Here is a 27,798-nt window from a genome sequence, read left to right as displayed (position 1 = left end):
GGATACAATCAACCATTTCAGAAGCTAGGAAAAGAGATATTGTTATCCAGGAAAGATCTGTGGAGGACCCTCTTGTCAGATGGTTTGGACTCCCATGAATTGCATGGGAGACTGACAAGGTTTTTGAGAATTTTATACAAGCAGAAGTGCTGCCAGCCTGGACTGAAAGGAACAGAGATGCAACAAAATGAAGGAAGAAGAACATCAAGGGCAGTGCCACAGAGGGCCAATGGGACCCTCTCAGGCTAAAAGGGCGGGGCTGCCCTACAAGACAGAACATGGAGCCACAGCGGATTATTCCCAGACCTTGAAATCTAATAGAATTTGCCCTGCTGGGTTGTAAATTTGCTTTATACTAGTGACCCTTTTATTTCTTCCATTTTCTCCCTTTTGTAATGAAAATGTCTTTCCTATGCCTGTCCTACCATTGTATCTTGGAAGCAGATAACTTGTTTTCTAGGTTTCACAGGTCCACAGATGGAGAGGAACTTTGTGCCAGGATGGACCATACCAGAGTCTCATCCACACCTGATTTAGAAGATGAGATTTGGGACTTTTTGAGTTGATTATATTTAGATGAGATTCTAGACTTAGAGTTGATGCTGGAATGGGTTAAGATTTTGGGGGATGTTGGGATGGGGTGAACGTATTTTCCACATGGGAAGGATGTAAATTTTGGGGGGGCCAGAGGGTGGACTGTTATGGGTTGAATTGTGTTCAACCTGCGAATATGACCTTGTTTGGAAATAGGGTCTTTGTAGATAAAATCAAGTTAAGTGAGGTCATTAGGGTGGGCCCAAATACAATATGACTGCTATCTTTATAAGAAAAGGAAAACACTATGTGAAGACAGACACACAGAAGGAGAACACCATGTGAGGCAGAGACTAGAGTGATGCAACTGCAAGCCAAGGATTGACAGCCAGCACCAAAAGCTAGGGAGAGGCAAGAAAAGATTCTAGCCAAAGTTTCAGAGGGAGCAAGGCCCAGCAGACACCTTGATTTTGGAGTTTTACTCTCTAGACTGTGAAAGAATAAACTGTTGTTGTTCTAAGCCACCCAATTTGTGGTAAAATTTGTAACAGCAGCCCTAAGAAACTAAAAGACCCCCAAATACTAGCTAGTATATATTCAAGACTTACTATGTACCAGGTACTGTGTTAAGTGCTTTACACTGATGATCGCATTTAATCTTTACCACAACCTCATGAGGAAAATAAATAACTTTCTATTACACTACTCCTACCCACTACACTGAACTTTCTCTTATGTACCATGTGTTCCTGGCACAGAGCTTCTAAAACCCTTCGAATTTTCCAAGTGATGGGAGTATCTTTGTTATTCCTGAGCCCCTTGGATCATATGTGAGTTTATGCTAATGAGATGGCTCAGAATGGGGACTGGTTGCCAGAAAGACCAACCATGTGATTAGCAGGTTGGGGGTCTGGGCCCACCTGCTTCAGAGCCTGCATAATGAAACCCCAATCAAAACTCTGGACCCTGAAGCTCAGTGGAGCTTCCTAATTGGTAAACACATCAATGTGCCAGGAGGGTGATGTACCCTGACTCCATGGAGAAGGGATACGGAACCTCTGTATTCAGGACTCTCCCAGACCTCATCTTCTGTTTCTCTTCATTTGGCCGTTCCTGATTTGTATCCTTTATAATAAACCTGTAATTGTAAGTATGGTACTTTCTTGAGTTCTGTGAGTTGTTTTAGTGAATTATTGAATCTGAAGGGGATCTAGGAACCCCTCAGACTTGTAGCCAGTTGGTCAGAAGTGTAGGTGGCCTGAGGACCTCACTTGAGGTGGTATTTGAAGTGGGGGCAGTCTTCTTGGGGACCATGTTCCCTTAAACCTGTGGAATCTGACACTAACTCTGGGTGGTTAGTGTCAGAATTAAATTGCAATACATCAGGTGGTGTCAGAATAGTTGAGGTTAAAATAGAATATCATGGGGGCCAGCCCAGTGGCGTAGTGGTTAAGTGCACGCGTTCCGCTTCAGCGGCCCGGGGTTCGCAGGTTCGGATCCTGGGTGCGCACCGATGCACTGCTTGTCAAGCCATGCTGTGGTGGTGTCCCATATAAAGTAGAGGAAGATGGGCACGGATGTTAGCCCAGGGCCAACCTTCCTCAGAGAAAACAGGAGGACTGGCAACAGATATTAGTTCAGGGCTAATCTTCCTCACACACAAAAAAAACAAAAATAGAATATCATGATTGACTCCTATGGTGGCCCAGTAAACCCAACAATAACCAGTGATAGAAAATAGAAAATGTGCTACATAAGATGTAAGTTAGTTGGTCTTTCAGCTGTTTGACTTTCATATACCATTTTTTCATACATTATGTATTAATCAACACAAACTTTTTCTCATATGCAGAATCGGGCTTTTCATTATTTCTCTTGAGAAATAATGATTTTGAGCTAAAGCATGGTGGGAATGTCTACCAGGGAAAAGAGGTGGGGCATTTCCTAGGTGTTGAGGCTTATTTGCTCATGCAAGGCAAGGACATAATCCCCAGTTGGAAGACTCTTTGCCTGACTCAATCATTCCTCACTAACCCCAGAGTGGCAAGCACCACTGGGTTGTGAGCAGGAGCAGTTGGTGGAATTTCACCAGGAGACATGTATGTATGTTTGGAGGGACTGCCTCCAACTCCTTGTCTCATGGAATAATGATAGTTAATTTCCCCAAAAATGTTCTTTATATGAACTAAGACCTATACGTGACGGAATAGAACATAATTTTTTAAAAAACATGAGCCATTTGAAGTCAACATGTTTAGTGCAATAATAGATTCAAAAAGGAATCCATTTTGGTGACAGTAATCTTTTCATACCTGTCATCTCCAACTAGACTCTAAGCTCCTTGAAAGCGCTAACCACATTTATAGCTGTCTCTATCTCAGAGACCAACTGACCTGGATAGGAAAGGAGGGGCAGATTCTGAGCACACAATTTGTTCAGCTTAGTTAATATGTTTTTGTGACTTCCAAATGCCAGCCCTAGTTAGAAGCCAGGAATACAGGAACAAAAGATATGGTCCTCGTCTTTGATAAGAGCTCATAATCCAAAGGAGTACAAAAATAAAGTTCATATCTCCTTACTGGAACTTTACTTGTGCTATTCTTTGGAAATCTGAACAAGGTAAACTGGTATATTAGAGGCCAAGGAAACCATGAAGCATATTCATTCTCCTTCCAATGCCATCTTGATGTGGTTTAGAGTCAGGCCTACTTCATCAACTTTTGGTGTAACGGACATAGCAGGAGCCTTAGTCAGAGGGAACACAGATCAAATTCTGCATCTGATGCTTCATATACCTATGACCTTAGATAAATTATTTAATCTCCTTAGGCTCATCTTCTTTAACTATCAAATGAGGATGGATAAGGTCATTTATTAGCCTAGATTGCAAAGATTAAGTAAACAACGTGCCCGCCTCCCTAAAAAAGTACTAAATAAATGGTAACCACTGGGGCTGGCCCCGTGGTGTAGTGGTTAAGAGCTCGTGCTCCACTGCTGGTGGTTCGGGTTCGGATCCTGGGCGCGCACCGATGCACCGCTTGTCAGGCTATGCCATGGTGGTGGCAGCGTCCCATATAAAGTGAGGAAGATGGGCACAGATGTTAGCCCAGGGCCAGTCTTCCTCAGCAAAAAGAGGAGGACTGGCAGATGTTAGCTCAGGGCTGATCTTCCTCACAAAAAATAAAAAATAAAAATAAATGGTAACCATTACTATCATTACTATTATCATCATCATTAATACTATATTTCAATATTCAACAAGTTACAAAAGGACAAATATTGTTTGATTTCTCTTACATGAAGCTCCTAGAGGTCAAATCCATGGAGACAGAAAGTAGAATGGTGGTTGCTGGGGGGAGGGAGGAATGGGGAGTTAATGCTTAATGGGCACAGAGTTTCAGTTGGGGAAGATGAAAAAGTTCTGGAGATGGATGGTGGTGATGGTTGCACAACAATGTGAATGTACTTAATGCCAGATAACTGTATACTTAAAAATGGTTACGGCAGTAAATTTTGTTATGTATATTTTACTAGACACAGAAAAAAATTGAATAGGGCATGGCTGAATGCTTACAGCAAAAAAAGACTAGGGAACAAAAGGACTGCAGTCTGACATCACTAAGCAATGGCAAATCCTAAAGAGTGGTAGACCCATCTACAGATGATATGAACAGATGTATAACCTGGCAGTATTAAGTCAAAGAGATATACCTATATCTGGTTTTAGGGAACATTATTTGCGTCTTCCTAACATACCTTATTTGGAAATATGAAGGGGAGAGAGAGAAAGGGAAAGGAGGGAAGGAGAAAGGGAGGGAGGAGGGGAAGGGAAGAAAGGAAGGAAAGTGAAGGGAAGGGGGAAGAAGAAAGAATGACGGAATGAAAGAAAAAAAAGGAAGGAGAAAAAGAAAGATATTCTAAGTGTAAAACAACTGCTTTGAGTGACTTAGTGCTTTGTCATGACAATGGCAATAAATGTGATCAAGTGATGCTGGTAGAGACAGGCAGGGAAAGATTCTTTCTTTTGCAAAAGTTAAACAAAAACGAAGACTGGATTTCCTCAAAATTTTTAGATTTGATAGCCGTACAGTTAGAGCTATATAAGCATCTTTATTTTCATACAGGAAAAAAATAAAACCTTGAAACAAGTATTGTTACACTAATTCTTTATAACATGAGGCTTATTAGGAACACACCTACTATGTTACAGCAAAAGAGACTACCAAAACCCACCACAGTGCTAAGGGGGAGGACAGTATTATGCCAAGGACCTCTGCAGAGGTAATGCTTGGAAAATCCAGACAGCTGACACCCAGAAGACTTTTTTTAACATGGGCATTAGGTTCCAAACAACTAGGCTGCTGGGTTTGGGGGCAGAATTTTCATTTCTAGGACGGGGTAATTCAAATACTTAAGAAGGGTCCTGGCCAAGCAATCTAAACAGAAAGTGAGAATGGGAACCAAGATTGCACAATGGGATTGTATGACTCCGCCATTTTCTAAAGGACATTTTTGCTGAGATGAAGAATCACTTATTTACAATGAAAGAGTAGTAGAGAAAACTGGGGAAGATCCTGACCCACAGCAAATCTAGTCCAAATCATGTAATTTATCCCTAAATTTTATAATGTCTTTAATTAATCTGAATTTTCTGAGAATTAGTCCTAAACTCTGTAAGGAAAAATTGTGGAAGGTTTTGAAACGCCATATTCTATCAAAGAATGCCAGAGCCTTCTAGGATTATCTGATCTTACAGAGATATGTCCCATGGTCTGTCTCTGACTAGGCTATTTTACAACTTTGTTGTAAACTGATAGTAATGCAAATAATTCCAGCCCACTGAAATGCAAACTACGTCCATGGAATTCAATTGACACTGCTCTACGAATATTGAGCAGTTTTGCATCCAATTGCAAATTAATTTCAGAATACTCTAAAAATATGTGGTACTTTGAGTCCTCTTTTGAATCATTTTTGTACTCTTTCTTTCCTACATTAAATAATGAGTTAAATAAAATTTTTGTTCATTTTATATTTGTATGAGTCGTGATTTTATCTTTTTTCCCCTACCTTTTACCAACCTCTCCTCATTTCCTCCACTCACCAGCCCTTGGCAACCACCATTCTACTCTTTCTTTCTGAGTCTGACTTTTTTTAAAGAGGCCACATATAAGTGGCACCACACAGTATTTATCTTTCTCTGTCTGGCTTATTTCACTTAGCATCATGCCTCCAGGTTCATCCATGTTGTAACAAATGGCAGGATTTCCTTCTATTTTTAAGGCTGAATAATATTCCATTGTATATATACACCACATTTTCTTTATCCATTCATCCGTCGATGGACACTTGGGTTGTTTCCATATCTTGGCTATGGTGAATAAGCAATTTTACCTTTTTTAAGAAAATTATCCCTTAACACCCCCAACAAATCTTTAATTTCATTTGGAGCAGGGATTGTGTTTTTCAATATGTTGTGGTGAAAATAAAACTAGACTGGGAAAAGGCCTAGTTTAGTCCTTGTGCAATAAGTACTGATTGTATTCGACCTTGACTAATTGTCATCTGTCATCTGATGGCCAGTGTCATCTCTAACTCTCACTAGTTCATATATCAAATGGGATTCATTCCTGCCTTGCCAACTTTCAAAGGCCAGTTGTAAGAATCAGAGGACTGAATAACCTGAAAGCATTTAGGTAATCTTAAAGGTCCCAGGTCCATCATCCACAATGCCATCAAAGCAATTTTCCTATAACATCTAAGAGATCATCTTTGGACTCTGTTCCTTTGGACTCTGTTCATCACTGCCTCCCCTTACCTACAGGAAGACATTTAAACTCCTTAGGATGGTAGACAGTCTTTTGGATGATCCAGTCCTTGCCTACCCCCTAATCACCTTCTCAACCTTCACATCACAGCAGGACTCAACTACTTATATAGTCCCAAACATTGCACATGCTGATATCTTCCTTCTTTTTTTTTTTTTTTTTTAAAGATTTTATTTATTTATTTTTTCCCCCCAAAGCCCCAGTAGATAGTTGTATGTCATAGCTGCACATCCTTCCAGTTGCTGTATGTGGGACTCGGCCCCAGGATGAACGGAGAAGTGGTGCCTCGGTGCGCACCCGGGATCCGAACCCGGGCCGCCAGCATCGGAGCGCGTGCACTTAACCACCAAGCCACAGGGCCGGCCCTGATATCTTCCTTCTGGAATGCCCTCTCCTTCAGCCCTTCAGTCCACCACACAAACTTCCATTTGTCTTTTAAAACCCAATTCATATATTACCTCTTCTGGGAAGCCTTCCTCATACAGTCATACGTAAACATTCTCTCTTCCGTGGAGTACATACATTTATATTATACTGTATTCTATTTGTGTATACATTTATATTATACTGTATTATACTGCAGTATATATTATAGTACAGTATATATTGCACCATACTTTATTACAATTTACTCATTTGTTTGTCTGAATCTTCTAATAGAGTATGAGTCTTGGAGGCTGGGGATGCTTCATGTTTATTTCTTTATCCTCTGTACCTAGCACAATGTCTTACACATGATGAGTGCTAAAGAAATACTGAATAGCTGAAACAAAATGTAAGGCGTTATTATTATATCTCCATTTTCCCAACAACAACTAACATAGAATTAAGCATACACTAGCATTTAGTAAATAAATAATTAATCTCCACTTATTGTCATTTCTTATCATTATTATTCAATCCTATTTCAGGGGAAGGTAGGACTGGGAATACGCATAATGCTAAAGCAAATGTAAATTGATTGATAATCAAATACCCAAGTCAATCTGCTAGATACTTTCTACGAATAACTTAATCCTCACAATAAACCTAGTATTATTATTCCCATTTTACAGGGGAATAAGCTGAGGTACAAGAATTTAACTTCTCTGGGCCGGCCCCGTGGCGTAGCGGTTAAGTGTGCATGCTCCACTGCTGGCAGCCCGGGTTCGGATCCTGGGTGCGCACCGATGCACTGCTTGTCAGGCCATGTTGTGGTGGCGTCCCATATAAAGTAGAGGAAGATGCGCACGGATGTTAGCCCCGGGCCGGTCTTCCTCAGCAAAAAGAGGAGGATTGGCATGGATGTTAGCTCAGGGCTGATCTTCCTCACACACACACAAAAAAAAGAATTTAACTTCTCTGAAGTCAAGGAGCTGGTAGTGAAGAGCATATGTTTCGTTGTACACTTTCTGGGGTTTACCTGCACTTTCATATTCTCTCTTCATTCGGGCCTCACACACTTGTGAGGTACAGAGGGCAAATATTAGTATCCCTGCATTACCAATGAAGAAAACAAGACTGAGAGAGTTTAAATGACTGGTAAAGGCTACACAGCTAGTAATCACCGCATCTAGGATTAGAATATCTATGTCATGTGACTCCAAATCTTATACTTTTTCCATAGGCCAGTCTCTCTTACCACTAAGAGATCACTTATAAAACCGCAAGAACAGACAAATTCAATTAAGATAAAACAAAACAAGGGTGCTATTTAAAGAATCAGATTCCAAATTTTTCAATCAAACCAATTTCAAGGCTAATTCAGTTTTAACCTCCTTCTCCGTATACCTCATACACAGCGCACACAGAGCTTCAATGTAGGTCCACACATGACATCTGGGTAGGAGGCTCATTACTTGTATTTTCTAAGACACATATTTCAGCCTTTATTATGTTCATCATACTCAACATCCAGGGATAGGTCCCCTAGGGAGGAGAAAATCATACAGCTTGTCCAAGACCAAATAAAAAGCTTCTATGTCTGAGATACGTACCAAATATTGATGACTTTCCCAATTTACCCAATCAATATTTATTGAATACTCAGTGTGCCAGTCCCTGGGCTAGGGATATAAGGATGGACAGGACTTGAACTATGTTAATTTAGATGTGGAGACAGATAAGCAAATACATTATAAAAAGAATATAATATGTAGTTATTAAAGGTATGTTAAAAGTGGAGATCAATTTTGTCTAAAGGAATTTAAAAAGGCTTACAGAGGAGGTGACTTTTGAACCAGAATTTGGAGAATGCATCTTATTTCAGACAAAGAAGGAAGTTCAGGAAATTCTAAGTAAGCAAAGGGAAGCAGAAAAGTAATAAGTAGTGAAAACGCTTGTATGATGTCCTGTAGAAAATGACACATACATTCAAGCATAGGACATACGGCAGGAAGCAGCGACTAAACTAGAAAACTAGGTTAGAATCAGATAAATATCCAGGAATATATTCTGCAGACTAGAGACTGTCAGTTCTTTGTTAGTCAAAGAACTACCTTCAAACAAATTTTTATGCAAAACACAACAATAATAACTACAGAGCTTATCTGGTAGAAAGGGAGCAAAGAAGCAGAATCTATCCATTCGGCCTCACCTTGACAGCCCCTTCCTAGTGTCCTCCTTCATAGAGACCTAAGACAGTGCTAGTACTCAAAGTGCAGTCCTCATCCGTGCAGTCCTCATTGCTGTTACCAGTTCGCACTAAATACAGAAATTGAGAGTAAGCACTTAGAAACTTTGCATTACAATTTAACAATAATTTTATGTTGGTGAATCTAATAAAATTTTGACGTTTATACCTAGATTTTAAAAGTTTCATCTTTATAATAATTCATTTTTATCGTATTTATAAAATTATTACTCTAAGAGGAATGAAAAATACTGCTCCTTCAACACATATAGTTTAAAAAGCACTGCCCTAGAGGTTCCACAGGTGATCAGATTTGTAATTCAGAAAGTTAGAAAAATAACTCTAGTGGTTGTTTAGAGGGGGACGACCAACTGGCAAATACAGAACACAAATAATATGAAAAAACAGAAAATTTCAGATGATATAAGGATTACTTGTGTAAATGTTAATTAAGCATCTGGCAAACAATGAATAACAATTTTTAAGTTCACAGAAAAGAGAGATCTCTACAGGCTAAAGTAGTCAAGGAAGACTCAGATATGGTAATAGATTTTTAGAGAGAAAGACCTTAAGCCATCAATTTTTAGACCTAAATTTATTAAGTCAAAAAATTTTAATATTATTTATTATATGTGTAACATTATTTACTGAAATACCTACTATATACTAGGTGCTGGGGATACAATACTGAATATAAGACATGGTCCCTGCCATCATCACAGACATTAACCAATCAAAAAATATAAACAGATGCTTCATTTAAAACTAATAAGTACTACAAAGGAAAGTCACATGGTACTATGAAATCATCTAACAGAGAGATTAAATAGATGAAGGAAGGATTCCCTGAAGAAGTGATATCTTAGTCGAAATCTAAAGAATGAGTAGAAATTGATCAGGCAAGGAAGGGGAAAGAGCATTCTAGGCAGAGGGAACATGCTTGAGAAAAAACTGTGAGGAGGGATGGGGCAAGAAGAGCCCACAGAATAGAAAAAAAGGAAGTGTGACTGAGGCACAGAAAAAAAAGACGAAAGTGACAAGCAGGTAAAGGGTAGACGGGGTAGGTCATTAGAAGTTCTATAAGCAACAACATGAATGAATCTTGAAGAAATTATGCTAAGTGAAATAAGCCAATCACAAAAGGGCAAATACTGTATGATTTCCACTCAAATGAGGTACCTGGAGTAGTCAAAATATGTAGTCTGTCACAGAGACAGCAAGTAGAATGGTGGTTGCCAGGGGCTGAAGGGAGGGAGTAATGGGGGTTTATTGTCTAATTGGTACAGAGTTTCAGTTTTGCAAGATGAAAAAAGTTCTGGAGATGAATGGTGGTGATGGTTGCACAACAACATGAATATACTTAATGCCACTGAATTATACACTTAAAAATAGTTAATGTGGTAAATTTTACGTTATGTATATTTTACTACAATTAAAAAATAATTATTTTTAAATGTTCTATAAGCTACATTAAGATCAACAGGAAGCATGTGAAGAATTTAAGTATAGTATAATTATCAGACTTCAAATTTAAAAAAAATTACCCTTAAAAGCAACAAGGAAAATGAGTTAAAGGGGAGCCAGAGTAGTTATAGGCAGAGTAGTTAGGATGCAACTGTAGTAATTCAGGGGAGAGAGGAGAGAAGCTTGGACCAGGACGGTAGTAATGCAGATTCATTCATTCATTTAACAAATATTTAATGAACGCCATTATACGCCAGGCACTATGATAGATGTTAAGTATAAGACTGGCAAGATCCTTGCCCCCATGGAACTTGTAAACAAATAAACAAATAAATAAATAATTACATTTTGTGATTAAGTGCTAAAACAGAAATAAACAGTGACTGTGGAAGGGCAGTCAGGGAGGCCTCTATGGGGAGGTGATTTCTAAGCTGAGAAAGAACTAACCAAGATTCAGGGGAAGACCTTCCCAGGCAGAGGGAACAGCATGTACAAAGTTTCAGAGACAGGAAAGAGGTTCATATATTTAAGGAACAAAAAGGGAGCCAGTGTGACTGGAGTTTAGCTGGGGGATGGTGGCATCACATGAGATTGGTTAAGAAAGTAGGCTCCATATCATGTAGACCATAAGGGAAAATACTGTTTGCATTTTCAGTGCAATGGGGAAGTCACTGAAGGATTTTAGGCAAAGAGACGATATGATCTGTGGCGACTGCATTGGTGGTGGGGTGGGGCAGAGCAGTAGAAGCATGAAAACCATTTAGGTGTGAACACAATAGTCCAAAAGAACTATGGTGGCCTAGGCTAGAATAAAGGAGGTTATGACAGACAGGGGTGGAAAGATTCGTTAGATGTTTAGGATCTAGTCCTAATGGGTATAACCAATGAACTGAAAATGAAGAAAAAGTCATTTCAGAAATGAGTGCCAGTTTTTAGGTGTGGGCAAACAGATGAATTAGGAGGTGGCAAAATAGGCAACAATGGGCAAGCATCAGAATCACCTAGAGAGCTTTTATTTATTTTTTTGCTGAGGAAGATTAGCCCTGAGATAACATCTATTGCCAATCTTTCTCTTTTTTGCTCTTTTTGTATGTGAGCCGCTGCCACAGCATGGCCACTGACAGATGAGTAGTCTAGGTCCATGCCCAGGAAGTGAACCCAGGCCTCTGGAGCAGAGCAGGCCAAACTTAACCACTAGGCCACTGGGGCTGGCCCTAGAGAGCTTTTAAAAAATACTAATTCCTGGGCCAGCCCCGTTGCTTAGCAGTTAAGTGCGCGTGCTCCACTGCTGGCGGCCTGGGTTCGGATCCTGGGCGCGCACCGATGCACCGCTTCTCCGGCCATGCTGAGGCCGCGTCCCACATACAGCAACTAGAAGGATGTGCAGCTATGACATACAACTATCTACTGGGGCTTTGGGGGAAAAAAAATAAATAAATAAAATTATAAAAAAAAAAATACTAATTCCTGAGTTCCATTCCCTTGGAGATCTTAACTCAATAGATTTTTTTTTTTTTTATACATGGGATTTTTAATTTAAAACCTCTCCAGGTGTTTCTGATAATCAGCAAGGTTTGGGAATCACCGCTGTAGACAAAGTTAACCAGAGTTGGTTTCTATCGCTTGCAACCAAAAGAATTCTTATGATACACAAACTGGTATGGGGGAGAAGGGGCGGTTTATAAATGAGTCCCTAAAACGTAGAATTGACTGGATCAAGGCTGGGAACAGAACAGTGCAGACCTCTATCTCATGCTGAGAGGCTGTCCATCCTTATGTGGTAGGAGAAAACTGATCAAACTGTGGTCTGTTTTGTACCAGGCTCACCACTACTAAGGTACACTGCAAAAAGAGACGTGGTAGGGAAAATGCAGGATGTAATGTGTACCGGCTATACAGACGGCCTTCGATTAATTCCTATAAAAAAGAAACTGCTTAATATGAAATAAGGGAGATACTCAAAATAGTCAATGACCTGTAAGGTCATACCAGTGTCTATTGAAGAATATCAGTCCCCAGTTAAACTGGTCAATCTGAAAGCACTGGGAAGAAAATATGGCTTTTCTAAAAAACGTTCATTCTGCTCAGAGCCTGCACAGGAGTCTTGCTGAGTCTGAAAACTACCCAGGGCTAAAAATGGTTTAAGCAAAGGCAGAAAGGCAGGACCTGAAACTGCGGGTCCTGCCTTTCAGGCAGGTCCTGTAAAAGACCCTTAATTCCCCTGGGTCCGCCCAAGCACCTTTGTTATGCATTCCTTGCTTGGTAAAACTGGGATACAATCTACAAGCAAGGAACAGATTATTAATATCTTCCTTCCTCAGGCCCTATTTCAAATTAAGTGAGCCAATATATTTCTCTTTTTTCTTTTTTTTTGGCCACAATCCATTTATGTTGGGTTTCTGCCCTTTACAACCAAAAAGTGTTAATACACTACCAATATTTAAAAAAGGATCACCACGGGCACTACCCTAAATCTACTGAAACAGAATCTCCAGGTCAGGGTGTCTGTTATTTCTTAATAAGTGTTCCGGATGATCAGGCCAAGTGGGGAAATACTAGTTTAGGCTGAAGTTTAACATTCAACAAAAGTCTGGTTGTGTCTTCCCATACTCTATGAAATGGCAGTTGTTACTTCCCAGTAATACAGAAGAAGGACACTATAACAATATTTATTTAGAACATACTATGAACCCACCACTGTACCAAAATCCACCATTGTATATGGTGGGCACTAAAAGTTGAAGACATTGCCTTGCCTTCCAGGATCTTATATTCTTTTTTTTTTTTTTTTTTTTTTTTGTGAGGCAGATCAGCCCTGAGCTAACATCCGTGCTAATCCTCCTCTTTTTTGCTGAGGAAGACCGGCTCTGCACTAACATCTATTGCCAATCCTCCTCCTTTTTTTCCCCCAAAGCCCCAGCAGATAGTTGTATGTCATAGTTGCACATCCTTCTAGTTGCCGTATGTGGGATACGGCCTCAGCATGGCCAGACAAGCGGTGCGTAGGTGCGCGCCCGGACCTGAGCCCGGGCTGCCAGTAGCTGAGCGAGTGCACTTAACGGCTAAGCCACGGGGCCGGCCCAGGATCTTATATTCTTTAATTTGTAGAAAATGCAAGACCCACAAATAGATCAGGGACTGCAGAACCTGTCTGATCAATGGAATAAGCTAAGGAACTTTTTGGTAGATGAGGGGTGGGAGGTATGGGATTTAAACCTCTATCCATCAGACAACAATGCTATTTCCAAAATACGGTCAGTGTAAAACGCAGTTCCTTCTTCATATAAGGTAAAGAAGCACACAAAAGAAAAAATTGGGTATAATGAAAACAGTCCATTAATTCAAATTTGTATTTAACTAACATGTATTGAGCACTTACTATATAAACATTTACTGTATCAGGCACCTAAATATAGGTTTTCATTAATAACTAATAATCAAAAACACAAGCAAATGAGTAAATTGCCTGAATTGACATTTCTCTTTTCAGTCTAATGGTTTATTTAAATGCCATCATTAGGGGATTTAACATATTAGAAGAAAATTGTTAGTGTTGAGAATGAAGAAATCAACAAAAACATTACTTAACATTTTACCAAATTCAACTAGCAGTACTCAAGAAGACAACTTTGACACCTAAGTGTCAAGGTCAGCATAAAAGAAATCTATTTATTGTTAAGGCAGTTAATAGCAATTCAGCCCAAACAACCAATCTTTGTTTATTCCTTAAGTAGCTAAGTTGGAAGTGTTGTGGAAATCTGAGGGTTATGAGTTGGGGAGTTTGGAGAGTAATAGTCGGAGTTGGAGAGTTCTGGAGCAATAAAGAAGCAAGAGAATGGCTAGCTCTACTGGTATTTGTTTAGGAATATTTTCTAAGCTTTCTATCGAGAGAGGACATCTAGGGTCATTAAATAATTATTTACAAAATATATCCTTGAAGACAGATTTCTGTGAGTGGCTTCCTTTAAATGTACGTACAACTATAACTAATGATGAAGATATACTTAGTAGGAGAACTATAAACTCTGTGATTATTTCTCAAAAAGTTTTTTCTTAAAACTAAATCCAGGACTTCTAAATTTATCTCACTCTGAGAATCATACTAATCTTATAGAGCATTTGTAGAAAAAATAACTATCCAATTCACACTCATATATAGTAATACGTATTAGCACTTTCTAGTGTCATACAGCTTTGTGTGACACTAGAAAGTGCTAATAAAATAACATTCCTATGTGAATTGAATCATTTTGTTCACAAGCCAATGTGGGGACTTAGTCACAATCCTTCCAAATAATCACACTGTATTTTTAATTAACAAGCAATATTATGTCGTAAGAATTTTTTACATTTGTCTAAGTCCTCCCTGTTGATTAGCACTTGGCATATTTTTGTCTTCTACATGTATATGACACTGAGGTGGAAAAAGTTTATATGACATCCACCTGGCATACATTTTGATGAATCTATTAAAAGACTGCAGCTTGTTGGTCCCATCAAACGAGTCAACCAAATTGGGAACATTTTATGAATAAATATGTTTTAATCAAATCCCAAAGAAATAGTATATAAAGTTATTTTAATTTTATTATAACTTTTAAAAAATAAGCTTTTATTTTAGAACAATTTTTAGATTTACAGAAAATCTGCAAAGACAGTTCAGAGTTCCCATACACGCTGCACACAGTTTCCCCTATTATCAACATCTTGCATTAGGATGATACATTTGTTACAATTAATGAACCAATATTGATACATTATTAACTAAAGTCCACACTTCATTGAGACTTCCTTAGTTTTTACCTAATATCCTTTTTCTGTTCCAGTACCCCATCCAGAATAACATAGTACATTTAGTCGTCATATCTCTTTAGGCTCTTCTTGGCTGACAGTTGCTCATACTTTCCCTGCTTGATGACTTGGGTAGTTTTGAGGAATACCGATCATATTTGTAGAATATCCCTCAACTGGGATTTGTCTGATGTTTTTCTCATGATTAGACCAGAGTTATAGGTTTTGGAGGAGAAGACCACAAGGCAAAATTATAATAACCTTTTATCCCAACTATCATCTGGATAGTCAGCTCACTGAGGAAAGGAACTAGATCTTATTCTCATCTTTGTATCTTCAGTAGATAAATCACAGAGCCAGTGAGTGGCAGATTGGGACTTGAACTGGGACTGCTAACCACCAAGCCATAATTCTTTTCACATATCATGCTTTTCACGTTATCTCTTTCAGGGGCAGGCCCAGTGGCGTAGTGGTTGAGTTCACACGCTCTGCTCTGGCAGCCAGGGGTTCACAGGTTCGGATCCTGGGTGCAGACCTAGGTACCGCTTATCAAGCCATGCTGTGGCAGGTGTCCCACATATGCAATAGAGGAAGATGAGCACAGTCGTTAGCTCGGGGTTGGTCTTCCTCGGCAAAAGGAGGAGTGGCAGCAGCTGTTAGCTCAGGGCTAATCTGCCTCATCAAAAAAAAAAAAAAAGGTCTCTTTCACCTTCTTGTCTATGAGATATTGGAGACTGAACTACTTACTGACCTGTAGAATATCATCCAATTCTGAAAATGCACTAAATTAACAACAGCTTAAGTTCTATCTTTATTAAAACCAAAAGATATAGAAGAATAAATAAAACTGTCAATATTAATCCTAGTTAGCATTTTATAGAAACTATGATATAGACAGCAGAGGATGAAAATTCTTTCAATTGTGTTGACATATCAAATATTTAAATACAGAAAGGATCTATTTTGAATAGTCTCCCTGACTCTATCTTCTTCATAATTAAATGGAATTATAATCACTGCCCACAGAACTGGTACATTGAATCACTACTATTCTGAGATATCTATATCTCTATTATCTTGGTACCTTAGTACCTTACTGTATCTTAGAGCACAATGATTTTTTTTTTTTTTTAATATCCAATGGTCTCTTTGTAGTATTCCTACCTTATCTCCCGAGGGCCTTTCACATTGCTGACTATTCCTCTTTTTCAAACTTATTGTTGTTCCCTTGGCATTCAAAACACCATTTTCTCCTGATTTTCCCTGCGTAGTGATTCAGAGTATAGCTTACTGGTTATCGACTCTAGACCTAGATTTCCAGAGTTCAAATCCTGATTCCACCACTTGCTAGCCCTTTGACCTTGGACAGGTTACTTAACTTTTATGTGCCTGTTTCCCCATCTGGGAGGATTACATGAGTTTATACATATATAAAAATGCATAGTAAATGCTATACAGATATTTGCTGTTATTGTTATTTTCATCCTTAGTCTCTTCCTCTACTGCATTTCTTTGACCTCCATATACTCCACCTGGGAGATTCCATCCATTCAAGGCAACTTTATTGTGTCTATCTGGAAGGGCTTCTTTTTCTTCTTCTCACTCTCTATCTGGAGAATTCCTTCTCAATCCTTAAGATCCAGTTTAAATGTGATTCTCTCTCTCTGGAGCCTTTCCAAAGATTATCTCCTTCCTTCTGCCTCAGGAGTAAGTTGTTCCTGCCCCTTGTGTTCTCACAGTACTTTGAATATATTTCAAGGAGAACACTTGTTACATTAGATTGAATGAGGTTCAGCCGTTGGAAATTGCCTATATGAGACCATTTTAGACCTACAAAAACAGCAATTTTACATGATTCATCCTAATAACATCTCTATATTTCTGCTACTGCCTCCCTCCCTGCATTACACTCATAACAAGGACTATATGCTACTATTCTTTAAAAATACATATATAATGAATATTTCAGATTTACAAAAGGTCTAAAGAATAATGAATGGACACCCATATATCCACAACCCAGTTCAAAAATATCTACCAACGCAATTTAAGCCCCCTGTGTGCTCTTTCCAGCATTATTTCTGGTCTTTTCTCCCCACTCTACCCTTCAGTGATGCCTACTATCCTTACTTTGATATTTATCATTACTGTGCATTTCTTTAAATATTTATTACATAAGTATGCTTCCCTAAATAATACATGCATATTAAACTTTATATAACTGTGTTCTGCCATTTGCATTATTCACTCAACATTTTATTTGTGAGATTCACCCAAGTTACTATACAGATCTAGTTCATTCATTTTCATTATTGTATGGAATTCCATTAGGCAAACATACCACAATATTTTCATTCTTTTATTGAAAGACACTTAGACTAGTTTGAATAATTTTAAAATAATGTTTCATGAATATTTTAGTATGTCTCTTTAGGCACACATTGGAGAGTTTCTAAAGGGTATTTACCTAGAAGTGGAATTGCTGGATTGCAGGTTATGTGCATTTGGTTTTAATAGATATCGCCAAATTGTTCTTCACTATGGATGCACAATTTCTATTCCCAACAATAGTGTCCAAGAGTTTCCTTAACTCCACATCCTAACCAATATTTGGTATTATCAGACCTAATTTTTGTCAATCTAATAGGTGTGAAATGACATATCATTAGAGCTTTAATTTGCCTTTACTTGATTACTGGCGAACGCCTAACAAACATTTAGGTCGCCTCTTTCATGCCTTGTCATTTTTCTATTGATTTGTCTTTTTCTAATCTATTTGTAGGACTCCTTTGTTATTACAGATAGTAATATTTGGCTGTTATATGTACCACAAATATATCTTTTAACTCTGTGGTTTGTCTTTGCATTTTTAAAATTATGACATTCATCTTTGTCACTGTACATAGCACAGTGTCTGGCAGTTAGTACACATTAATAAACATTTGTTGAATGAATGAAAGAAAAACTGAAAAAACATACATAAAGAAATTAGACAATGTTTTTAAGATCCTATATTCCCTTAACTTGGAATTGTGACCCTCTATGCCTAATTAGGTTTTATAAACTTATACTCCCAAATTCATTTAAAAATTCATTTATTTTTAAAGAAATAAATTTAATCTGGTTTGGAGACTTTCTGGCAGTCCCTTGAAGCAACTGGAGATACGACAGAGCACCAAAAAGTCAGGTTGTAAGTCTAAAATTCCAAATCATCTAATACAACGGTTGTCTGCTCTCTTTTTAAATATCTCCAAGAACAAGTACACTGGCTCTCATGCTTTCTATTATACTTTACAGCACATAATGACTAAAATAACCTTTATTTTCATCATGTTTGAATGCCCCAGAGGAAAGTCTACATAAACAGGAGTGTAAAGCAATTATAATAAATAAGAAAACACTTGGAAATGTGCCTATAATATGCCAATGAGCAACAGACATAACGATTAAAATGAATATACAATATGTATATGCTTTAATTTTAAAAGCTAACAATTGTAATATTTATAGTAAATACAGAGGGAAAAAATAACGCAGCAGCCTTTATATGCTTTAAAATTTAAGGAAATTAGTATATGATAACTTGCAGCAAAACCAGCAGGAGGTTCAGGCAGCACAGGGTCTTTAAAAGGAGGTCATAGGAGGCAATGAGTCATTCTGGACAAAGCACAAAATCTGTAGTAAGACGACCTGGTTTTGAGTTGTTGTTCTGATATTTACTAGCTGTTTAACAGTGGGCACATCATTTAATTCATCTGCACCTCACTTCCTTATCAGTAAATAGAGTTTATAATGATCTGGCATCCTACTTAGGGTTATTACATGTTTCAAATTAAATAGGAAAATGTGTGAGACATCCTTAATAATATGCAACTGTAATTATCTATCCTTCCTCACCTTCCCATCTTCCCAATGCCACTTACACCATCCCTGCAATTCCCAAGCAGAATGGGATACAAACTCTTCTGTGATGGATACTGTATTTGTCTGCTCAGCTGCCATAACAAAAACACGGACTGTATGGCTTAAACAACAGAAATTTATTTCCTCACAGTTCTAGAGGTTAGAAGTCCAAGATCGTTAGAAGTCCAAGATCAAAGTGTCATCAGGGTTGATTCCTTCTGAGGCCTCTCTCCTTGGCTTATATAGAAGGCAGTCTTCTCCCTCTGTTTTCACATGGTCTTTCCTTTGTATCTGTGTCCTAATCTCTTCTTCTTATAACATGACACCAGTCACATTGGATTGGGGCCCATCCATATGACCTCATTTTACTTTAATTACCTCTTTAAAGGCCCTGTCTCCAAATATAGTCACATTCTAAAGTACTGAAGGTTAGGATTTCAACATATGAATTGGGTGGGGGTGGGGACACACAATTTAGCCCGTAGCAGATATATAGATATCCTACCATACCACACCTACCACAACTACAGCACTTACTACTTTGTAATATAATTATCATTTTTGTCTCCCCTGGTAGGCTACGAATGCCTGCACAATACCAAATATTTCCTATTTATCTCTATCTTCCAAGTGTCTAATGCAGAGTATATGCTCAATAGAATGCTCCAATAAACTGCTGATAACTGAACAGATGATATTTTCTGCCAAGGAGCAATTAGAATTGATCTCTTCTATAAAAACTTTTCTTTTAATAGAGTTTGTAATATTCCAAGGATCTAGGAGAAAGGACAAATTTTCACTCTTATCTTTCCAAAAGCAACTCTGTTCCCAAATTCTCATCCTTTCCACCTCAGCCTCTATTCCTGAAGTACATACGTTGAGCTTTCCTTAAGCAAAGAACTTGGAGACCTTTACCACCACTCCAGAAGTCAGTGACCTCTCCCTCCACCTCTGAATTTCTGGAATGTTTATACAGTTATGTAGCATTTAACTTTGTATTACCTCTAAGAGTTAGTGAGGTATGCATGTTATCTTCCCCCTCATAAACAGTGAGCTCCCTGAGAGAAAGGACTATGTCTTATTCATCTATTTGACTGATCAACAATAACTATTTATCAGATAAGCATAAATTTTTCTAAACCAGAGCACTCTTCAGGAAGAGAAATTTTCTTAAACAAAGGAGGAGGGGCAGGAAAAGTTTGGGACATATTGACTTTGAAGTAGATATGACACAGAGCTGTTTGTGTAGCTGACTGTAGGTAGCTAAATATACAGGTCTAACACTCAGAGGAGATATCTTGGCTATAGAGAGAAATCTGAGTCATGAGTATATAGATGTTACTGGAAGCCGAGTGAGCAGATGAGATTGCCAAGGGAATGCAGAGAAGAGGCCTAGGATTAAAGACAGGCAAGAGAAGGAAAGGTGTCATCCAAAGACCACTTGAGATAAAGTGGCTAAGGAGGAACCAACACACTGAAGTGCACCAAAGCCGAAGGAAAAAGTGTTTTGAGGAAGAGGGAATAATCATGAATGTGAAACGCTGCTGCTCAGGTCTGAAAGTTGCCGGCCTCTCCTGGTGTTAGCAACAAGGAGAAGACTGGTGACCCTGATCAGAGCAGTTTCAGGGATCGCCACTTACCGTGCAATTTGGGCAAGTTTCTAAAACTTAAAATCTCAGTTTCCTTTATTTGTAAAATAAGGAGACTACTATTTCCTCATGAGTATTTTGAGGATTAAATAAGTGGCAATAATAATAAAAGTAACATATATGAATGGAACATATACAGCATTCCTACAATGTGCTGGACACTGTGAAGAGCTCTTTGATATAGATTACCTTACTTAAAAAAACTCACAAAAATCTTAAGGTACTACAGTACCTAATAGGTACTATTATCATTCCCATCTTCAGATGAGGAAACTGAAGCTTATTATTATTAAGTGATGGAGACCAAAACAAGAAAGCAATGAAGAAGTGAGAATGAGGAAGTTTATATATCAAATGTATATAACTCAACAAGTTTGAGTAAAAGGTAGGCAGGAGACTAGGTGGTGCCTAGAGGGAAATGTGGGCTTAAGATTTTATTTATAAGATTTATTTCAAGATGGGAGACTTCTAAGAAGATTTAAATAAAAAAGAAAAGGAGCCAGAAAAGAGAAAGAGCTAGAAAGACAAAGAAGGCAGTGAAGATGGGGGTCAGAGACTTAGCCTTGGGCAGGAGGAAAAAGCAGGAAAATTTAGGTATAGTTTTAAGGAACAGGTTTGACTTAAGACCTCATGGAGAATAGGACAAAGAGATGACTACGTATTGAAGGCCCAACGGCAGCAATCCATGTAACTGTGTGATTTTTTTCCAGCAGGGCTCAGTAGAGCTAGTATGGGCAAGAAGAGAGAGGTTAGTTTGGGATTTTGCCCAGACAGGAACAGAAGGACAATGGAGCAAAGGAATAGAGAATAATGGCAAGAGAGTGAATGAAGTAAGTGGTAGACTAGGAAAATTAAGCTGGATAGGGAAGGAAGTGAGGATAGGCCTTGATGAGGTTAAAGAACAGATCTAGCAGGGATAGTCAAAGGTCAGGTAGAAGGAGAAATTTTGAACGAAGCTGCGTGTTTTCATTCATAAATTCAGAGGCGGGCCATCTCTGAGTGATAACAAGGTCCATTGTGTGACTATGGGGATTGATTAGCTAAAAAGATGATCTCTTGAGTTGAAGAGGCCAATGTGTTGGAGAAACAATCACCCATGTGAATACTGAAGTCACTCAGAATGAGGACAGAAATTGAGGTGGAAGATGTGTGCAAGCTCCTAAACGATACAGAGTGGTATAGCCCTTATGCCAGAGAGCACAGGGATTTTAAGAAGATAGAGAAGTAACACTTTGGAAATAGTGGTGCATAAAAAACTAGTCATCCTTATCTTTCTTCTTTTGCGTAGGAGTGGTATGGGAGAATGAGCTGCACCCATTTAAAAGGGCTACAGAGCAAGTGATGTTGCTCTCCACGACTCAGGAGAGAGCCCGGCTTCCATTTAAGGCCAGAAGACACAAAAAACATCCAGTAAAATGGTCGACAGTGTAGGAAACAGGAATTTCAGAGAATAAGTGGAAAGGTTTGAGAGGGAGCAAACAAGTAGGGCTGGGAGAGAGGAAGAGGAAGCCAAGTCGGCACAGGAATAACAGTACAGAAGAAGACTGATGATTGGAGGGGCTGGGACAAAGATAACAGATGATAAGACTTGCTGGGTTTATATGGACACAAGGTTATCAAAATAAAAATTAGTTCCAGCAGTTCCCTGGTGGCTAGGGAGTTGGCGCTAATGCCTTGGCAATGGTTTGGTTAAATTCTCTCATTTAAGGATTTGACGGGGGCAAATTTGAGTATCTAGTATTTAACTGACATTATGTAAAGTGCTTTACACACAGTACCATATTAGTTAAACCTTACACCTATACCTTCTCTCATTTTATAAATGAGGGAACTGAGGATCAGAGAGGCTAAGTGACCAGCCCTGGGTTGTACAATTAATATTTAGTGACACTGAGGAATCCAGGCTTCTTTTCAAATCTAAATCAGTATGGTAGTATAAAAAAGACAGAATTTGAAGTCAGAGTCACTTTCTACTAGTGAGATCTTGTATGTTTCCTAACTCCACTAAGCCTATCTACCGAACAAGGTTATTGCAAAGATTAAACTACAACTATAAAACAAATCTTAGTAGTTATTTTTTTAACCTAAAATTGGCCTACATAGGAATTTATTTTCGAATGTGAATTTCTTACTTGGTTTACTTCGAACATAGATCCAATGTTTCTGAATTAATGCCTATAAATTTTACAGATAGGAAACTAAGTAGGGAGAGAGGATGTACAATCTATGGCTCCTTAATATACCTAGAATCAAGTCCAAACTCCATAGTTTCAGATCTTTAATGCTATGGCCCCAGCCCATCTCTCTAGCCACATCTCTCACTACTGACTTACACAAATACAATACTCAAACCTATGGCAACTATCAACTTTTAACAAACATATCCTACACTTTCCCCATTTTGTATCTCCACCTAAACTATTTACTCTATTGAAATTTGTTCTCCAAGGCCCAAATGAAATTCACCTTGAGTATGAAGCCTAACCTTGTTTCCAAATGTTGAGAAATGAGCCATCACTCCCTCCTCCGAACTCCTCTATCACTTTGCTTTTACCTCCCTTAGTGTACTTATTGTCTTATAATTTGGGTAAGCATGAAAAACTTTCATTTCTGCCAGCAGAGCTTAAGTCCCTTAAAGGGAGTTGGAAGAGAATTAACATTTACTTTGCATGTATGTATCTATGAAGTGCCAATTGCTTTTCTTGTGTTTTTACATACAGACATCATGTCATGTAATCTTTGTGACACCCTATGAAGTAGGAATTTATTTTTTACAGATAAAGACACTGAAAGTCACAGAGGTTAAACAATTTGCTTATAGTCCTAAGGCTAGTAAGTGACAGAGCCTAGATTTGAATCTTGGTCTTTCTAACCCAAAGCCTAGGCTCTTCCCACTAAACTCTTCCCAGAAACCATGCGTATATCCTCATTACTTTATCTGATTGTTTCCTATCCACCCACTAATCATCAGGGGGAAAACCTCCAGTGCCTTTGTCATTAAGTATTAGCAGAAAGGATCTGCTCTCCTACTTTCCAAAACTAAGAACACTCTTCAGAGCAAACAGAATGATTAATATGAGTTCTGAATAAAGATGAAGAGATCAGAATCCCACTTCCAGGAAGGAAAAGTCAAAAACCATTACTTTTCCACTCTTGTGGTTAAAAACTCTTCCTCCTTTGAGGTTTACACCATATGGCTATATCACTCTCTATCCTTCCTCCTCATCTGTCATCTACCACTCTCCCGATTAATCCCCTAATTCACTGCACCTGGGTCACAATTTCCTTTCTTCCCCACATCCTAGCATCCTAAATCACATCACGAACCACACAGAAGACTCATTCAATACAACAGCCTCACAGTTCCTTGTCATACTCGGCTTCACTGACTGTCACCTCTGCTGTACTTCAGCTACCCACACAGAGACGAGCTGCCATCTAGAACAGCTCCACAGCAGACAATTTAACTCCAATATTCCACTTTCTGACCACAACCTCCTTTTTTTCTAGCTTACTTCTACCACATTCGCTCATTGATCTAACTCAAGAAACTGCAAAATCTTCAAGTCCAAAACCGAACTCATCGTCCAGTGTTTCCTGTCTCAGTTAATGTCACTGCCATCTCACTAGTTACCCAAACCAGAAACCTGAGCATCACGCTGGACTCCTCACCCTGTCATCTGCACATCGAGTCAATCATAAAGCCTCACAAACTCTCCCTACTTCATCCCTTTCCCCTTCTCCCTATGACCACATTTTAAAAATGTTAATCAATCTTGTCTGTCAAAAACCTTTTACTAATTAAAAAAAATCACCCACTGAATTAATTTCAAGATACTTACGCATACCAGGTCTACCGTGACATGGCCTCTGCCTATATTTCCCAGCCTCACAACCTACCACTTAAGTTTTCATTGTTATATTCTTAGCAGTCTCAAACTGCTTGTGGTTCTCTAAGCAAGCCATTCCTTTTCTCACATTGATACCTTTCCTCAAGCTGTTTTCTCTGTTTGAAGCACACTTTTTACTCATCTTTGCCTGACTTACCCTTACTTACCATTTAAGATTTGGGTCAGGTGTCATCTCTTCCCAAAGCCTTCCATCAAGTCCTAGGCTAGTCTAAGCGACCTCACCTTGGAGCAACCACAGCATCATATGCATAGCTCTTACCTTTTATTCTGAGATGACCTATTTTAGGATCTAATTTACCAGCTCGACAAGACTTAGAAATGTATCTTATTCATCTTGGTATACCCAGCTAAACACAGTAAATAGCATACTGCCTTACACATAGTAGACACATAAGGGTAGAGAAAAGGTTAGAACATGTTGAGTTTAAATTTTCAGTGGGTTATTCACACCAGTTCTTTCTCAGAGTTTTCCTACCATTAACTCAAAGTCCTTTGAAGGGAAGGAACTAGAGCCTTTCCTGGGTCTATACAGTTCTGTATAGAATGGTACTATACAAATTTTTACTCAAATTACATAAAAGGGAAATGGCATTTGCACAAACATACCAGAAATCAAAACTTGACAATGTGCACCACAAACTTCAAAACCACTGACAAGCTTAAAAAATGAAGACATAAGAACAAAGATAAAGAACCAATTCTGACTGCTGGTATGTGCTTGCCTATGTTATAAAAACAGTGAAACTTTGCTTAGAATTTGAACAGGGTCCCAGATACGAGAGCTTGGCATTTTATCTACAAGGCCATCAAATCTCTGCTGGGCTTAAAAAATGACTAACCTGTAAGGTTGCTTAGGCAGGCGTTTAGGATGTTGGTAAAAGACCCGTTTTAAAAACTTAACCCCACATACCAAGGCTAAGTGATGAAAAAGCAAGTAAAAAATAATGCTGGTAAGTCAGCAACAAAAAAATGTTCTTTTTCACAGTAATTATGGGCCTTCTGCTGGCAGTTAGAAATAGAGCAAAGAGTTCAATGTAATAAAGCATTTCCCTCTCCAATTAAATATTAAATTGCAGTTTGGCATCAAACTAGGTCTCAATCCTTTTTCAGAGTAAAATGAAAAGCTCTTCTATTTGCATGGTGCATTGCAACACTTTGATATACATTAGCTTACTTGATAAACTGTTTACAGACCTTTAAAAAAATAAGGACAAACCCAAAAATTTCCACAAAATAGGATCTCTTTTAGTTCGTCTGAACAAACAGTACTAGATGTCCTCCCCCCTTTTGTTTTTTTTAAGTTCAAAACACAGCCCAGAAATGAGGAAGAGAATAGATTACTTCTTATTTAAGCCGGTCAATCCTTGGGGCCAAGGAGCTTCTTGGAGAAACTTAATAGGTTTTGTCTTCTCACTCACTTTAAGAAGCTCTCTTTAAAGGGGATGTGGGCAAACGCCAGCTCATTCAGAGAAGGGATCAGAGAACCACAGCATATGCTGAGGAACTGGAATTAGTTAGTGAATAGAAGACAAGACTCCGGGGACATGATTACTATCTTCAGATATCTTAACGGGCATCCATAAGGGAAAAGAATGAGGAAAAATGGGAGGCAGCTGTTTCTTTCAACTTTCAAAAAAGTATCTCTCAAAAACCAGACCTGTTCAGGAACAGAATGGGTTTCCTTGGGAAGAGATTAGTTTCCCATCACTGGGAGAGGTGTGCAAACAGGTCGGTCAAATTATTAGGGTAGAATTCGGGATTTTCAGAGCTACGTTATTACAGGATGGGAGAAAGCGACCCTAGATGACTTTTAAATTCCCTTCCAGTCTGTAGATGTTCTGGGGTTTACCTATCTCCTGGAAACTCCTTTGCATTCCTCCCGGGGCTGGCCCCCAGCTGTGCCCACGTGTCCAGCCCTCCTGGCCGCTGGCTCACCTCGGTGCCCAGAGGCTCCCGCCCCGGTCTGAGGTTTGAAACCTGCTCTCCCCGCCCGTTCCCGGCGGCACACGTGAGTTGTCCCAGGGCAGCTCTCGCCGCTGGTGCCAGCCAGAGGGCTGCTGCTGACAGCTCAGAGCCCCCCACCCCCGACCCTCGCGCCGGCCATGCCCAGCCGGCTGGCGAGGACCACAGGCATCTCTCGGCTCTCGCGTCCGAGCAGACTGACAGCCACTCTGACTCCCAGCCCTCGGCGCCCAGCCAACCCTCCCCGGCCGACCCCAGCCCCGCCCCGCAGGCTTGGACAGAGCGACCCCCGCCCCGACCACCCCGCGAGGCTGAACCTCCAAAGGTCCCCCTGCCCTTGGCTTTCCCGCGCCGGGGCCCCCGGGGCGCCCCGAACGCGTCAGGGCCGCCGGCTGGACGCTGGGCCCCGCCGGCCCGGCCGCGGATGCAGAAGGAGCCGCCGGGGCTCCGGGCCGGGCTGACACGGCGGGGAAGGGCTGCGGCCACGTTCGGACCACAGACAGGCCGACCAGCTCCGACAGACGGCCAGGCAGCCGGGCCCCGGGGGGCGGGGGAGCGGCCGGGCAGGTCCGCCGCCGCCCTCTCGCCCGGGGCGGCCCCTGGTGGCCCAGGCCCCTCAGGGCGCGGGCTTTCCCGGCGAGCGGAGGCGGCCGCCCAGGCGCTTACCTGCGGGCGCAGCGGCGGCTCGGGGCGGCTCACTCCCTTCCCTCCGCCATGTTTCCGCTGCGCAGGGAGCGAGGGAGGACGCGCGAAGGGGGCGGGCGGGGGCGGCTCCGCGAACAGCGGGCGCGCGGGCGGGCGGCGGGGGGCTCGACCCGGGCGGCGGCGGCGGCAGGGAGGCGGGGGCGGGGGGGCGGGGGCGGGGGAAGGGGCGGGGCGAAGGCTCCTCAGCCCCGCCCCCACGCCTCCCGCCGCGAGGTGGCGCGCGCCTCGGCCGTTGGGCCCGCGCGGGAGGCGGGGCGGGCGCCGCCGAGCCTTCCGCCCCGGGGGCCCCCATCCGCGCCCGGACCGTCCCCCCGCGCCGCGTCTGGCGGAGGGGTAAACTGAGGTCGGGAGAGGCCTCGGGGACTCGGGTTCGAATCCCGCTGCCGCAGGTCGCCCGCTCCGAGGCCGCGCGTGGGCCCGTGGGGGCGATGGCGGACCCA

General features: G+C 40.4%; 1 protein-coding gene across 9 annotated transcripts in view; it reads right to left on the bottom strand.

Moving 5' to 3' along the window:
* The window catches only part of SCMH1 (Scm polycomb group protein homolog 1), a 217,333-nt gene extending 189,914 nt beyond the window's left edge, over window positions 1-27,419 (bottom strand). For 8 of the 9 annotated variants that reach the window (XR_015555782.1, XM_087446160.1, XM_087446171.1 and 5 more), the window contains exons 1-2: window positions 27,320-27,419; window positions 8,938-9,044 (exon numbers count right to left, since the gene is read on the bottom strand). The gene's annotated coding sequence lies outside the window, so the exon portion shown is untranslated. The remainder of the gene's footprint in view (window positions 1-8,937; window positions 9,045-27,319) is intronic. The other variant, XM_087446162.1, reaches the window with a different exon arrangement.
* Window positions 27,420-27,798: the final 379 nt, after the last annotated feature.

Source organism: Ceratotherium simum, chromosome 22, assembly GCF_057802395.1.
Source record: "Ceratotherium simum simum isolate JZ-2026a chromosome 22, ASM5780239v1, whole genome shotgun sequence".
Classification (NCBI taxonomy): Eukaryota; Metazoa; Chordata; class Mammalia; order Perissodactyla; family Rhinocerotidae; genus Ceratotherium; species Ceratotherium simum.
Note: the sequence above shows the minus strand (reverse complement) of the source record. Positions and strands in the feature narration are given on the sequence as shown.